The sequence below is a fragment of the Chinchilla lanigera genome, unplaced genomic scaffold (genome assembly GCF_000276665.1).
Source record: "Chinchilla lanigera isolate Chin_1 unplaced genomic scaffold, ChiLan1.0 scaffold00038, whole genome shotgun sequence".
Classification (NCBI taxonomy): domain Eukaryota; kingdom Metazoa; phylum Chordata; class Mammalia; order Rodentia; family Chinchillidae; genus Chinchilla; species Chinchilla lanigera.
The window spans coordinates 18,015,490-18,029,206 of record NW_004955439.1 but is presented as its reverse complement, the minus strand read 5'-3'; the positions used below and the strand labels follow the sequence as shown (position 1 = coordinate 18,029,206).

The window sequence follows — 13,717 nt, the reverse complement described above, 5'->3', positions numbered from 1 at the left end:
CGGTTCCTGGTACTGGAAAAAAAAAAAAAAAAAAAATAAAATAAAATAAAATAAAATGTAGTGAGACTTTCCTCTAAAGGTTTTATTTGGTAACTATGACTTTCTGATGTTTTTAAAATGGATTTTAATTTTGAATAATACTCTCGAAAGGCATCTCTTGGGTCTAGGGCATGTAATAACACATTGTCAGAGGTATATGAGATAGGTATCTTTTCAGTCATTTTCCTTCAATTTATAGGACCCCTTATATCTTGGAGTATACTAAAATTAGTAGGTTTATAATATTAGTCACAATATTCTTTGTAGTTTTGTTTATAGTAAGGTTGAGTATCCCTTATGGGAAGATCCTAGATGCTCCAAAGTTTAAAACTTTATGAGCGTAATTTTCAGATTAGAACATTCAGCTGGTAAAGTCTGTATAAATATTCCAGAATTCCAAAGTTCAAACCCTGAAACATTTTTCTGTTTCTAAGCATTAAGGATACTAAGCCTGTAATAATCTATTTTAATTGTGGAGTGTAAATTGTAAATTCCCTTTCTATTTTCCTTGATTTGCAGATAGAATTTAACTCATCATAGCTTTGTGAGTTTGCATAGAGTTTTTGAGTCGTTTCCTTCTATTTTTTATGATTTTCACCTGCAAGTTGGCTCATGCACTAGTATTTATTTTGGAGGGATTATAAGAAGAAGGAGGCAGTATGGTTAGTTGTCTTTGTTTCTTTGACAGTTGTGTCTTACTGTGCTGACAGATTAACCAAAAGCCTTCAGGAGTCTTGATAAAAATTACTATGTTCTTTGTTTTTCTAAATAATAAATGGACATGAAGTTAAAATTTAGGAATCTGAAAGATCTCATTTCTTAATACCTAGGTTAATCCTTGATGTTTGCCAGGATAGGATGCTAATTATGAATGAAAAATTAGTGTTTTTAAAACAAGATCTACACATTAATAGCTTGTACAGAAAACTTAGTTTTCTAATAAGGTTAGCACACATTTTTTATTGAGTAGAATTGTGAAGTGTTTCAGATTATGTAGTAAACGGTTAGTTTTTAGTTAGCTTTAGTTTAGCAGTGTGATTTGGTAATATAGAACATGTCTTCATGTTTTAGGTGTAGAAGCTGTTACTAAGAATTTGAGTCAGACAAATTTAGTGGTGAATTTCATGATTGTCTTTTTTTTTTTTTTTGGTTTTTCTCCAGTACCGGGAATCAAACTCATGACCTTGCACTTTGCCAGGCAAGTGCTGCGCCACTGAGCTAAATCCCCAGCCCCCTCATGATTGTCCTTTTAAGACAGGATCTTGCTGTGTAGTTCAGGCTGTCCTTCTACTCACTATGTAGCACAGATTGGCCTTGAGCTTGCAGTGCTCCTTCTGCATCAGCTTCCTGAGTGCTGGCATTACAGATGTGCACCATCACACCTGGCTATGGCTTTTTAAAAAAATTCCTTTTTTATTTTACTCTGTAAGGTAATATTGAGGGCCTGTTATGAACATATTTAAGACTCTTTGGCTTGGGATATACATTTATTTCTTAAAATGATGGTAGGTACTATTCCAGAAAGGTTCAAGGTAGTCTGAAACCAGTACAGTTTGTTTAGCTTGTGTTTTTTTCTAAAGCTTCACAATCTGTGAAATAAGCTTTTTCAAAAACGTCTTAATACTACAGACATTTACTTTTGTAAATAACATATTTTAGTATTAAAAAAAAACTGGCATTCAGAAGAACAATGAAAAGATGGCATTCTCTTTGGGGAAAAATTATTTCTATAAACAGCTGTTTTTCATTTGAGCTAGAAAATTTGTCTGAGGTATATTTTTGCAAGAAAGAGTCTGTTTTGTTTTTAGATCTACTCTGTTTAAAGTATTGCTACAGAGGACTTACTGAGTACCTAACCTTTGTCTCACTGACAAACCAAAGGAATGTAATGTAAAAATTGGGAAGAACCAAATGTTTCTCAGTTGCTAGTAAGCTGGTTCTGATGGATCTCAAAGGAAAGAAAGCTGCTGGTCTGCTCTCTGATTATCTGGGGAGAGCCATGTCTCATAAAGTTGAGACAAGCAGTTTGTAACAGAATTGTCCTAATCCTAACCCTCTTCACTAAAATTGGCAAGTAAAATGGGCTGTGAAACAGTCGAAGGTTATTCCGTTTTTCTCCCTTACCCCTGTGTTGAGCTTCCCCTGTCTGACATGCTTGGGATCATACATAACTAGGATTTTGAGTTTTTTTCCATATTTCTGAATATTTGCATATACATAATGTCTTACAGGTAGGACCCATGTGTGAATATGAAATTAATTTGTTTCATGTACACATTACACACTCAACCTGAACATATTTTTAGTGGGCCTACATTTTGAGTGCAGCCTGTCTAAATAAGTCAGGTATGGATTTTCTTCCTATGCTCAGAAAGTTTGAGATTTTAAAGCCTTTTGGCCTTTTGGACTTACAGGATGCTCACCCTGTTACAGATTACCTAAATTTGTTTTCTAAGGGAATAAAGTCACTTATACCTTCCTTTCATGTCATTTTCTGCAGAAATCTACTTCAGTTTTTTTTTTTTTTTAATCTGCCTTAACTTTACATTAGGGACATTGAAATTGAACTTTTCAGCAACTAGTTTTGCAACTAAGTTTGGTTTGGTTAATTTTTTCATTGGAAAAGCATATCTTATCTCAGCTCAATCATTTATAATAAAGTAGTTCATAAACAGATTGAGAACTTCCTAAAATGTAGTTTTGATTACCATAGAAAACTGCTTTCCAAGGTTCAGAATCAATATGGTCAATAAGCAACCTCCCTACCATGAACTTTAAACATTTATTTCATGTTGACATAATTTTTCTTTATCATTTGTTGAAGAATTGGTTGAGTTTAAAAATGCATGCTGTACTGTTTAGGTTAAGGGATAGCAAGTCCCCAGGCTCAATCCCTAGCAATAAAAAGAAAGGAAGGAAGGAAGAAATGGAGGGAATACAGGAAAGAAGAAAGAGAGAGAGAACAAAATTCTAATGTCATTCTTTGATTTTATAAATGTTTATGTGTGGTCTGTACCATAGGTAATGGCACAAGTAATGTGGAAAGACATAGTCTTTGCTCTTATGGTATTCTTATAGCCATAGTCCATGTGTGAAATACTGAGGACCTGAGCTAAGGCAGTGACAGTTGAAATGAATAGAACAGATTATATAGTTAAACTCTTAAGATTTCTTCATCTTTTACATGTAAAAAAGCAAAGAGTAAGGGAAGGCCTTGGTTTTGTAATAAAGTGTTTGTTTTTTTAAACAAGGAATATAAGAACAAGAAATGAAGAAGAAGAAGTGATAAGCTTACTATATTAATAGTGTCTAATAATTAAAGCTACTCTAAGGTGAGTTGTTCATAACTTTGTAGACCACTGAACAGAGAAGTGTAAAAGACAGTTAACTGTAGGTCAGATAGGAGTGAAATAGTGCTTTCCATAAACACCACCTTCTTAGAGCTGAATTAATACTTTTGGAACATTACATAGAACTGATAATATTTTCTGTAGCAACACTTAAGATGTCAGCTTTAAGTGCCTATGGTTAGAAATACACATTTCATTTCTTAGACTCATTTTCAGAGTAGTTGTGACACTTATAAACTCAGTCTTTATTCAGTAGTAATTACATTTTCTTTTTTGATGTTATACATATTTGTCATTGAAATATGCAGAAGTAGCATCACATAAAGGTCTCATTTATGTAAAAGGTTCAATTAAAGTAAGTATGCATATGATGGTTAAAACAGTGATTCAGTCAGTAAGATGGAAATATTGAGAGGAATATTAAGATGGAAATATAACTATATAACAAATAAATAACAATAACAACAATAAAATAACTATATAACTATGTAACAAATATAACTATATAACACATAGTTATATGTTTGTGATGTATGTGGGCAAGAGATTGTAAAGACATAGTTTAACTCATTCTGAAAGTAAACTTTAATCTGATGAGGGTTTTTATAAACTTAATATAAACATTTTATTATGGGATTTTTTTTTTTTGTACTGGGAATGAAACTCAGGACCTTGCGCTTGCCAGGCAGGCACTTGTGCCGCTGAGCCATATCCCTGGCCCAAAATAAATATTTAAGATGATTATCATTGAGAAAACCAAATATGAATTTGTAGGATTGTCAGGGTATTGACAGAGATTGTATTAAATGTCTGAACTCTAGATCAGTTGAGCTGTCCTAGGGTTTGGGTTGGTATTGTAACCTGTAGTCTGTTAAAATATAGATGATATTGATAACTATGGTGTACGGTAGAATTCAGTGACCTAATGCATGTAATGTGCCCAGCATAGAAATTGACTCATTTTTGAGTACTTATATAATCTGAGATATGTTGAGTGACACACCCTTTACAGTCATGATTGTTTCATGCTGTGAAATGAAGAATGAAAATAATAATAGTCTTGTTTCTATCTTTGACTTTGTTCTTTGAAATAGAATAAAGATCAGCCAGGTTTATTGAGAAATTATTTGAGAAATTTATGGGTTTATGTGCTGTGTATGATTTATTTATTGTTTCCCCAGCTTTATTGAGGTAATACTGACATAAAATTGTGTATTAAAGGTAAAACGTGATAATTTGATAACATTGTGAAATGATTACCATTTCCACCTATAGTGAGGGATTTCCCTTCTCCATATCCTTACCAGCATTATTATTATAATTATTGTTATTATTACTATTATTATTTTGATAATAGTTGTCCTAGCAGGTTTGAAGTGATACTCAATTGTAGTTTTGATTTGAGTTTTTCCAGTGGCTTGTGATAGTTAAGAATTTTTTGATATACTTGTTGGAAATTTATATTTTTCTTTGGAAAAAAGTCTAAGTTCTTTGCCTGTTTTTAATATTTTCAAATTTTAAAATTTTTGCTATTGTTTTGGCTTGAGGTGTTCATATCACGATATATTCTGGATATTAACCCCTTAATCAGAATGCTTGCAGATATTTTCTCCTATTTTGTAGGTTGCCCTTTCATTTTGTTGTTTCCTTTGCTGTGTGATGCAGTCCACTTGTTTATTGTTGCTTTGTTGCCTGTGTGTTTTATTTATATAAAAATTCATTGTCAACACCAGTGTCAAACAGCTTTTTAAACCCTATCTATTCATCTAAGAGGTATATGGTTTCAGGTCATACATTTAAGTTTTTAATCTGGATCGACTTAATTTTTGTATGTGGTGTAAGGTAGGGGGTCCAGTTTTATTCTAAGGTGGGGATTGAGAGTTTCTGATTAGATACCATGACACCAATACAGTTGGGTATTTATTCTTGATACACCTGTCAGAGTTAGTTGATCATATATGCATGCATGGGTTTATTTCTGGGCTTCTGTTGTATTCACTTGGTCTGTGTAGTGTATGTTTTAATACCAGCCATGTTGTTTTCATTACTGTATTTTTGTAATCTAGTTTGAAATCATTCAGTGTGGTAACTTCAGCTTTGCTTTTTCCTTAAGATTGTTTAATGATATTTTGCTTTTCTGTTTATGTGAAAAATGTCATTGAACTTTCAGATTCCATTGAATTTGTGGATTGCATTGGGTAGTATGGGAGTTGAGTGCAGGGGAATATTTGCATAGACTTTACTGGTTGATGTTTCCTAATCAGAAGTACTGTAAAATCTAAAAATTTTTGAGGGTCTTGTTGGTGTTCAAAACATTGGAATTTGGGTTTTTGTGTTAGGGCTGCTCAGTCTGTGTATGACTTCACTATATAAATAATTAATGTATTGGGATTTCCTTGTGTTGGATGTTGTGTGAAGCACTGTGGAATTAAAACAAAAGTAGGGGTTGGTTCATGCCTTCAGGAGAATGACTTGTAAGAGACATGTAGATCATTGTAAAGCATATCAGAGAGGTGGGCAGAAAGCATTCCAGAATCTCTTTGGTGGAGGAGGGAAAACACGTGCCTCCAGGAATTAAACACACAAGGAAATTGCAGAAGGAATACTCATATTGTGGGGTGAGGATTTTGTCTTGCTTGGTGGAAAGAAAGGAGAAAAGATGTTTCAGGAAAAAGAATTAAAAAGCACTTGCCATTTTTACAAAATACAGTAATACCTCAGTTCATGAATTTAAATTTTTCTACAATACTGGTTGCAAACCGAATTGCATAAGAACCAAATCAGATTTCCCTATAAGGTCAGCTTTGAACCTAACCATTAATTTGATTTATTTCTTGTCCAGAGTCATGGAATAAGTTAAGTTTATGAACCAAGGTACCACTGTAGTGAATTTATAGTGGCTTGAACAAAGGGATAATAAGAAAAGACTTGGAAAGTAGTTTGGGGTCTTGTGAAAGTCCTTGTGTAAAAGTTTTTCAACCATATACTACCACGGATGTTGTCATATTTTTATGTTATAGAATACTGTTGCTCTTCATATTTTTTTAACTTGATTTAATAATTTTTTCCCAATTTTCATTTAGTATCTACAAAGATAATCATCCATCTTACTCACCTGAGTTTGTTTTGAGTGGTATCAACCTGTTACCCATTTTATATCTATACTCAATGAAAAATTGCCATAATTTAGGATATCTTAATTCACATGGCACAATTTTAGATTTTGTTTATAACTCCACACTAATTTCTTTGTTGTAGCTGGTATTTGTAGCTTTACTTACATAGTTTTTTAAGAAAGCCTTTTCTTATGTAGCACGTATAATTTATGTAGCAAGAACATAAATGCTTTAAAAGGGCTAAATAGGAAAAGTTTTGTGAAATGGGTTCCTATAGTAATTATGTAGCATAAATTAGTTATTTCTGCAAGAAACATACTGTATTTAGCTTCATATGTAATTAATATGAATGTAAGAAAGAAATACTTATTTCCATAAAAGACGTAAGCCATCTTGATGTATTCATTCTGGTATTTTTAACTGAAGACAGTTATCCTTTAAAATAGTCACTATTCTTTCATCTTAAATACTTCACACAAAATAGATTCACTAGTGTTGAAGGTGGTCCCTTTTTTGGTCCTGTACTAAGTGAAAGGCTTCATTAAACACAGTGTGTGTGTTTAGTATATACTGTGATATTTATGTGACATAAAGTTTGTAAAATATGTAACTAAAATCAAGCTAGAAATGCTAAATATTTAAAAGTAGATCACCAGTCTCATGTTTAAAAAGCAACCCAAAGAAGTGCATATTCTTTAATAATTTTTTTTTTAATTTCAAAATTTTAAGCAGTGATTATACTAACAGTTTAGAAGTGTTCTACTGAGATGGATTTGGAAGTCCACTTTTTATTCTTGATTTTGATATTATGCCACAGTGGATCTTACCTTTTTTTTTTTTTTTTTTTTGGATCTTACCTTTAATTGTAGAATTCTTAAAAGGTTAATGGAAAGATTTTTCATAATTTACATTTCATCATTGGGAAAAAGCTATCACTTCTATTAAAAATGTCGTAAGTAGCAGTGAATAGCACTAGACGTGATTGTTGCTAAGCCTTCGGAAATTAACATGCCACTTGGCAGAGATATAATTGGTGAGCTGCAGAAAAGGTCTGGACTTGAACAGTAGGTTTAATGACTATCTTTTTTCTTTCTTTTTTCCTTTTTCTTCTTTTGGCTTTTAAAGTTGCACTTAGCACTGGCTGTTTGAAATGGTTCTCTTTGAAAGTGTTGTGACATTGTTCTAATTGAATGAAGCTGCAGAACTGGCATGATAAATCAACGTAGAGTGAATTTTAATGCAAGGCAAAGGATATTAACTTGGAAATTGGTTACAGTAGACAAAACAGCTGCTGTGATTAATTTTTTTTTCATTCTGTCCTTACACCATTTTGAGAAGGATGACCTTGGCAGTTCCAATTTTATTAGAATCCCAGTGTATGCACTTTAGCGTACTTGAATTGTTTGTTGTTTCTTGGGCGGCATTAGCAGTTGGGTTTTAAGGTTAAGAAAAATTCATGTTTTGGTTTTGTCTAGTTTAAAACCTTTTTAATTTAATAACTAATAACTGTAATTAGCTGTGGTAGAAGCCTTCTCTTTGTAATGTTGATGCTATGGTTCCAGCACTAGAGGTTTAATATGTGAAAAGGGCAGGATGTGCCAAAGAGGGCCTCTGAGCAATCAGAAAGTGTAGACCAACTGATTTTATCATTTGGGAGGAAGCTATCACTTCTATTAAAAATGTTGCAAGCAGCAATGAATAACACTAGACATGGTTTTTTAAAACCCTTTGGAAATTAACATGCCACTTCACAAAGGACACAGGTCAAAACCAGTTGCCTGTTATTCAGTGGCTAAAGTATCTCCATTTACAGTGCATTTTCCACATCCTTTTGGGGGAGCATATTTTAAATATCTGATACGTATCTAGCATGTAAGTTGTTTTGGAAAAGGATTTGTATAAAGTACTGCAATTAATTGAGTAGCTGGTAGGGCTATTTAAGAAATAGTTAAATACGGGGAGGCAAATAGAAGGAAACCATTTTCACATACTTCTCAAGAAAAGGGAGAGTTTTATCTTTTAAATTCCTGATATTTATTTTATTCCTTACCACCAATGAAGCCTTGAATAAATGGTGTGAGTTGAATTTGAAAGTGAAAGGCCATTCATTTTCATTTTACTGAAAAATACAAAAGCTAAACAAAATGAGAGAGATTATCTCTCTCCAGGTTAATTTGGGGGAACAGGGAGAGAAGTTTTAGAGAGCCCCTGACTGTATAAACAAGCTAGGTTAATAAGTTTCAAAAAAGTTGGAAGATCTTACTGGAGAAAAACATTTCTTTCTGTCAGGTCTTCCTTCCAATATGTATATACTCTACACTGTCTGAAGCTGTGTTAATGCTATGTCTAAGAGACAGCTCTCCGTAAAAAGTGCGAGTGGATTTTGTGTCATTGAGGACAATAATTTGGGCCAACTGAGCACCTCTAATGATGTAGAACATAATGCTATTATCCAGACCCCACAAGAATGTAACAAATAACTAATTTCGGATCCTCAGGAAGCTAGATGATCAAAGATGTGAGCTTGATTTTTGGGATATCTTTTTCCTTTTAATATGTTTGCTCAATCCAGAGAAAGCAGATCAGAAGCTAAGATTTGAGCAACAGAAATTGGACTCTGTACACTGCCTCCTTTCAGGCTTTACAAAATTTAGGTAGGGACACTGATGGGTGTGCACTGCAGGTGTAATTTTCTACCCAGAATGTCCCTAGTCCCAATAGAGACTGCCTTGACTAAAAATAGTCTTAAATGAGTGAAATTGTGTTGAGATTATCTTGGGTTGCTAATAACTAGCTCTAGATGCCTGGCAGAAGCTAGCATACATCTTCTCTGGAGGAAGGTAACATATCTTAACCTTACCATATTTCTGTAGATCATTTATTAACTATATTGTGTGGCACACATACACTAACACAGCTATATAAGGAAGCAAGATGACATTTACAAAAACTAAAGAAACAAAATGGAAAAAACACTCCATAGAAACTGTAGATGCTAGAATTATCATACTCACATTTTGTAAGAGCTGTGTTCAAACTGTTTGGAGACAAAAGATTAAGCAGAGGCATGGAAAATATAATAAAGATTCCTTAACAGGTGTCAACAGTAGGGTTTGACAGATTTGGAGTATTTGAAGAGAATTGATGAACTATAGTGTAGTTCACAAGAAAATCCTCAGCATCAAGAGACAAAGGGTTGGAAAACGCAAGAGAGAGAATGAAAAATAAAAACAGTATGAAGATATATTAGTAGCACTAAAAAGAGTAATACAGTAGGACAGAAGCAGAGTTTGAAGAGTGTGGTAGAGATTTTTAAAACTTAAGAAATAAAATCACAGACATATTAAACTTCCCCCTAATTTTGGTAACTGTGAAGAAAATCACACCTGGGCGCATTATATTTAAAAAGGTGAAAACTAGTGATAGGGAAATCTGAAAAACAACCAGAAGAGAGAAAAGATTGCCTTCACAGGTACAGTAGTAGTAAGGCTCTCAGCTCACTTCTCAGAAGTAACACTAGAATCCAGAAGATAGCATCTTTAAGGTGGTGCGGGAAAATAACCATTCAGCTAGATTTCCCTGGTCACTGAAAAAACATTTTCATATCAGGAATATCTTTCTGGTAGAAGAAAAATGATTCTAGTTAACTGGAAAGTTGAGCATGCAGATAAGAATAAAGAACAACTTAAATGGTAGATGTGTTGGTTACTTTAAATGCATTTTATATGTACAAAGTGTCAATAATTCTGTAGAGTGAAAAGTGAAGGTAACATTTGAAGAATAATTAATGGGGTGTGAATCAGATTGGAGATAAGTGGGGTTATGCATCCTGGAGTCTTTGAATGTAAAATGAGTGAAAGTAGAAATTAATGTTTTAAAGCATGTTACTATAGGGTAAACAAGGAAATAAAACATGCTCGCTCATGTCAGACCCTGTCTCTCAGCACACGTGTACGTAGACATACACACACACTCACACACACACACACACACACACACACACACACTCAAGGAGTCAAGAAAGAAAAAACATTGAATTAGGACAGGTAGAAAACACTTAGTAAGAAAGTAGATAAAACCATGTAAATGGACTAATATAAATTTCAAAGATGGACAGGTTGGGTGAAGAAACAAAACTCACTTGGATGCTATGCTTAGACTTCTCAATTAAAATGCACAGATAAAAAAGATTGAAACCAAGTAATAGAATCAAACACACATCTTAAAAGTCAAAAATTTATATCCATATTAATATTTTAGTAAATGTTTTAAAAGCAAAAATTAGTGAAAATAAAGAGGGCTATTTCATGACAGAAAAATAACATTTTCCATTTGTATATGCCAAATAACATACCGTCTAAACATATAAAGCAAAAATAGAAATGAAAGAACAAATAAAACTTTTGAGTGCTTATCTAAAATGGAGAAGGCCCTTGTCGGATCCCCAGTACTGCAAAAACAGCTGACTTAATCGTTGTTAGAGTTTGCATTCTTTTCAAGCACCCACAGGGTTTTTTTTTTTTTTCCACAGAGTATTTATTCATTGACTGTACGTTGGACTGAAAAGCAAGTCTAAAAAGTGTTAAAGGACTGATATTTTAGATAGTATATTTTCTGATTATAGTGTAGAAAACTAGAAATTAAAAACTGAAGTAGAAGTTCTTATATTTGAAGTGAGCAAAATAAATATAAATGTTTAGTAGCTATCTAATTATTTTTACCTGAATTGTAATGAAAATACTGTCTATCAGAACTTGTGGGGTATAGCTAAAAACAGCATAGATATATATGTATTATATCTTTAAATGTATACATTGTATTTTTAAAAGGATACAATAAATAAACCATCCACTTCAAATAAGTAGGAAAAAATACTCAGATTAAACCCAAAGGAAGGAAGAGGAATGAAAGGCAACTGAGACAAGACAAATGAATACAAAATGAAGAGAATCAATATATCCTTTAACTGCTGCTGCATTGTAATAAACCATCCTCAAATATGTAATCCTTAAACCACTTTTTGAATTCCTGCTTCTGTGGCTGGGTTTATCAGAGTAGCTCTGGCCTGTGTCTGTAGTTAGCTATGTATCAACCAGGGAGTTCTGTGTTGCAGAGTTGGCTGACTGTGGCCATTAATGATTACCTAGTCACTTGTTTTTCATTCTCCAGCAGGCTAGACCAGAGTTCTTTACATAGGAGAACTGAGCTGTAAGAGTGAAGCCACATAAGGCTGACAGTCCTTTAAGTAGCACATCATTCTTCCTACTATCTTGTATTGGCCAGTGCAGGGCACAATGCTATCCTAGATTGGGGGAGGGGGAGGCAGGTGGAAATTTACATGGCAAATGAAAAAAGTACTATGAGAGAGTGGAAAATTGTGACTAATTTTGAAATCAGTCTAACCCAGTCAACAGAAATAGGTGTTTCTGGAGAGTAGTCAAGAAAAACAAAGACAGATAACTACTCGGGTGAAAAATGCATGTCACTACAGATCATACAGATAGTAAAAGGAAAACGAGACCGAGTCAAAAAAAAATTCAAAATTTAGACAGTATGGACATGTTTCTAGGTAGGCACAATGTATCCAAATTAACCATACCTAGGAGTAGAAAATAATGAATTACACTGATTCCATAATAAAAGTCTTCCACATAGAAAACTCTGGGCCAGGTGGTATTTCCAGCACATTTACTCAATACTGATAGATAACACCATTCACATGCAAGCTCATCTAGAGTAAAAGCTGGGCTACATCCCAGTGTTGTTTTGAGACCAGAATAACTTTGTTGCTGAAACTTGAGAGTCATGTTATAAGAAAGTGAAATTACTGGCCAGCTCCACTCATGAATGTACATTTAAAAAAAATCACCAAAATGCTGGGAAACTGATTTCAGTAATTTACAAAGAGAATAATAATGCCTCATGATCAAGTTAAGTTTATTTTAGGAATGTAAGGTTGCTTTTACATTTGACAGTTGTAAGTCACTGTAGTCTAGAAAAGGCTGTCTACAAAGAAGTGCCTGCAGATTACTTAAGATTTCACAGTGAACTGTTGAAAGTCTTTATTTTTTAAAATGTGGAACAAGTGAAAGATGATACATTTTTACTTGGTTTTGATTGTAAGGTGTGCCAGTCAGTGCTGTAAGAATAGCAAGAAGAAATGAAAATTACATAAAAAATAAAATGTCATTTGCAAGTAATATATTTTCATAAATAACCCAAAAGAACACACCTAAAATTTGTGGGACACAATAATGAAGAAACATAATTGCTAGATACTAGGTTGGTAAAGGAAATCCAATTATGTGTTCAGGATTAGGTTCAGCAAAGAGGTAAATAAAGTGCCCTGTAATGAGAAATTGGGCAAGAACAAAGGCTTTGAATCTGAGGTCGTGTTGCGGTAGACCAAGTGCCTATAGACCAGAAGTTTTGAGTCTCAACTTGGGGTTAAAGAAAGTTGCATGAAAATCTGGTGGGGGTGAAGGGGTGGCTCATTTTCTTTAGGTATAGATGTGTACTGCCCGCCTCTTCATCTGAGAGTCACATTTCTAACATATGACAGTGTGGGTGTGCCACTTTGTGAGGCAGGGTAAGAGCGATTACAGTACAGAGGATGAAGGAAGTACCCAGCTTATGTCTTCATAAAAGTGGACTTTCCAGCCTATTACTTTTATGTAGTGATACACTAACAGTAAGATAAGTTCAAGACAAGAAAAGGTAGGAAGCTGTATGGGTAAGAGTAATACTTACTTGATTAAATAAATACATAAATAAATGAAAACCCTCATGGGTTTTTGTGGAACTGATGATAGGCACTCATTCTTTGGTTTTCTATGTAAATGACATGGGAATGAGAAAAATACACTTCAGTATTGGAAGTCAGGCTATACTTCCCATTGGCCTTTAAAAATACTTGTACTTTATATGAGTACTAGAAGTTTCTGTTGAAGATGGTAAATTTTTGTTTACACTGTTACATATATCATGGTGTTATTCATGGAAAGAGTTTATTATGTTATTCATGGAAAGAAGTATGAGTTAAAGATAGAAATGGAAAGTGAGAAAAAATGCAAGCATAAAATTGTTTAGAAAATGTGATGAAAAATGTATACGTACATCTAAGACATATATTTAGTACAGGGTAGAACCCAGGTTTTGACCCATGCTTTAACAACCAATTCAGAATTAAAACTTTTCTATTTAGAAAATAAA

The 13,717-nt window shown here is 33.5% G+C and overlaps 1 protein-coding gene across 1 annotated transcript in view; it reads left to right on the top strand.

The window, feature by feature from the left end:
• The window catches only part of Qki (QKI, KH domain containing, RNA binding), a 154,523-nt gene that overhangs the window by 50,521 nt on the left and 90,285 nt on the right, over positions 1-13,717 (top strand). The gene's annotated exons all lie outside the window — the stretch shown is intronic.